General features: G+C 49.7%; 1 non-coding gene across 1 annotated transcript; it reads left to right on the plus strand.

Annotated features, from left to right (window-relative positions):
- Positions 1-2,623: 2,623 nt before the first annotated feature.
- On the plus strand, positions 2,624-2,716 carry TRNAI-UAU. Its single transcript is given in 2 exon segments — positions 2,624-2,661; positions 2,681-2,716. It is a non-coding gene; the product is annotated as a tRNA-Ile (tRNA).
- Positions 2,717-3,315: the final 599 nt, after the last annotated feature.

The following is a 3,315-nucleotide window of genomic DNA, read 5'->3' on the forward strand; positions in this document are numbered from 1 at the left end:
TTTCTATCACCAAGGCCATAGTTTCCAACTACTGATCCTTCCTGTTTGCTCCCAACCTTTGCATTCCAATCACCAGTAATAATCAATACATCTTGGTTGCATGTGTGATCAGTTTCAGATTGAAGAAGTTGATAGAATTCTTCTATTTTATTTTACTGCATCCCAGTGCCTGATGGGATCTGGTAGTGGTGTTGACCATCCCTGTCCTGGGCTTTTGGTTCTGGAAGTGTGTGCAGCACAGTTTACAAAACCAACCCAAAACCCTACTATCATTGTTGATTCCGACTCATAATGATCAGGGTTTCTGAGACTATAAGCTTTACAGGAGCAAATAACCTCATGTTTCTCTTGTGGAGCGGCTCGTAGGTTTGAACCACTGACTTTGTGGTTAGCAGCCCAACACCTAACCCAGCACATGACACTGAGCTTCCTAAAAATACTGCTTGTATAGGATTTCCAAGGAGTAGTTGGTGGGTTTGAACAGTGCTTATCCTGTAGCACCATAACAGCACTCCAGGAACACTGCCTTTAGGAGATTCCTGAACATAGTGATGATTAGGAGGAAGACACAGGACTGGGCAGTGTTGAGCCCACTCAAAGGCGCCTAATATAAACAGCAGGAAGTCCCTGGTTTACACTGAATCTGTTGCTGTCTCTACCATATTGTGCTTGAATTTCAAGACCTTCTACAAGCTGGTACCAATTCCACTGTTTCACCCTGTTACCCTAACTAACACAACCCATTAATTACTGTGACCAATTCACCATCAAGGTGACCCCATCGATTGCTGGTGTTGGTTCCCCCAATTTGGTGCTACAATCATTCTGTTGCTTGTTCTTCTGGCTCTCCCAGGAGAACCCACCCACTGACTCATAGTGACCCTGTGTTTCTGAGGCTATGAATCTTTACGGAACCAGAAAGCCTTATCTTTCTCTCTGGAAGCGGCTTGTGGGTTTGAACGGTTGAGTTGGGCAGAAATGATTAAACAAGGTGACCAACCAGGGCCCAGGAAACAATTATGATGAGTTAGGCAAGACGGAAAGACCACACAGGGGATGGTGGGAATATTGTAGTGTGGGTGCAGGTTCAGGGAGGATGCAGGTTCAACTGATACTAATTAACACAGTATTGTAGCTAAAACACCAAAAATTTGATAAAACCAGAAACTATAAAAACACAGGCAACAGCAAAAACAACAGTAATTGTAGCATGTGCAGACAATACCACGCACTTGGGTACTAATGACAGCTCTGACATAGAGTTCCTTCTTGCTCTGGGGACCCCCTGCTCAACAGAACAAAAAGTTGCCGCATTCTTGACTGTTGGTATGCCGGAGTCCATTGTGACTTTTACTGTTATTTTGAGTGCCTTCCAACCTAGGGGCTCAGCCCAATAAAATGTTAACATTTTAATTTATGTTGAAACTAAAGGAAAAGAAAAATAATGAATCCCGCCTGGATTTATATTCATATTTATACCAGTATTAATAGAATATACAATTTTTAAAATTTTTGTTTATGTCAGTAGGGGGCTTATGAAGGCAGAATGCCTAGGGCCAATGTAAGTTATAATGTCGTCCTGGCTCATGTTTTCAGTTTTCTGGTTTCTGAAAAAGAAATGGATACACAGATATCTGTATGAAATACCTTGATTTTAAATGTCTTAAAATCGGAAGAAAACACTTTGTGGCCCAACAAAACAGGCAGAACTTTGCTCACAGCCTCTAAAAGGACCGCGCTTCTTGGAGTGCCCGTAGTGATTTTGGGGATACGCTTTCCGCCTGGGGTGTCCGGAGCATCTCGCTCAGAAAGGAACAGAGGACCGCAGAAAACTTGTCGGGTTGAGAACAAGACTCTGATGCTAAGCAGCCCTTGCCTAGTCGGTTCTGGCCCGCAAGGCCTCTCGCCCCAGTCCACACTCCGCCGCTAGAGGCCGCCCTCGGTCCCGCCCCAGGCCCGGGCCGCTCTCTGCCACTTCCCAGACATTCGCTTCTCATTTGGAAGCAAGGGTAGCTCAAACGTTTCCGGCTTCAGTAGTTGGCGCGACCCCTAGACCGCGCGGGGAGTCTGAGTGGGTCCTTTCGCTTTACTTCTCATGGTGTGGCGCGGAGCAGGGCGCCGTATACCTCCGGCATCTGCAGCTCGGGGAGCCGCGGCCGCTCTGCTCAGTCCTACCTCTCAGCCCGCGTAACCACACAGCAAGCTCCGCCTCCCGCTCGCCAAGTCCGGCTCCTTAGGGCCTAAGCCGAGCCCCTCGCCCGGCTTGCTCGGGGGAAGCAAAGCCCCATTGAGGGTGAGTTGGAGATTCCGGGCTGCAAGTGCTGGACCGTCTCCACATCTCTGCCCTAGGCTGCTGGATGCACTCTTTTTCAAGGGTGCACGTCACGGCCATGCTAATCGGCACCTTCGTCTCTGAGGTAGACACGGGCGCGACTCGCCGGCTCACTAAACCGGGAGCCACTGGGCCAACGAAGTGTTTTGTTTGGTCTGCTTGAAATTCCAGAAAGCTCAGGGCCGTCATAAAGCCCGCAGAGCCACGAACCACGGATGCGCATGCTCCGCGGAGGCGCACACTGGGGCTGAGTGAACACTGATAGAGCAATCGCGACGCCGGCTAAGCGGAGCTCCAGTGGCGCAATCGGTTAGCGCGCGGTACTTATACAGCAGTACATGCAGAGCAATGCCGAGGTTGTGAGTTCGAGCCTCACCTGGAGCACGTCCCTTTTGGATGGGTGTCCATCCCATTTTATCTCCTCATATGTAGAAAAGAATTAGTCACTCTTTACCCTCCTGAGTCCGCTTTCTTCGGGTGCCTATCAGGTTTAGCTGCAAGCAGTAAGCAGCTTGTAGTGGAGGTTCTTCCTCCGTGCCATTCATTGCATGCCACCCGGTACCTCTAACGCATGCATGTACTTAAACTGCTCCCTTTTATTTCTCGTCTTAGGTGGGTTCGTTAACGAAACTCAGTCTCGAAAGAAAGTACCCGGGATGCGGACGAGTGTCCTGGACGTTGTATCGGCGATGCGGGACCTGCAAAGTCCCAGGACCTCCAGGCAGCAGGCAGTGTCTCCACTCCAGGTGGACAGCTGGGGTCTCGGCTGCTAACCCTCGTCCGGGACGCTCGTGGTGGCTGGGGCTGGGGCATGAGAAAGGCGATCTGTGGCAACCACTTTTCTTACCTAACTGGGTAATAAATAGCTAATGAATCCCTTCTTCCTCAGGTCTGCAGAGACCCCCAGACACTCAGCCATCCCTGTGCAGAGTTTGTGAAATTTCCCTTTCCGCTCGAGTCACTTACTACCACTGATGCTGGAC

Source organism: Chrysochloris asiatica, unplaced genomic scaffold, assembly GCF_000296735.1.
Source record: "Chrysochloris asiatica unplaced genomic scaffold, ChrAsi1.0 scaffold00024, whole genome shotgun sequence".
Classification (NCBI taxonomy): domain Eukaryota; kingdom Metazoa; phylum Chordata; class Mammalia; order Afrosoricida; family Chrysochloridae; genus Chrysochloris; species Chrysochloris asiatica.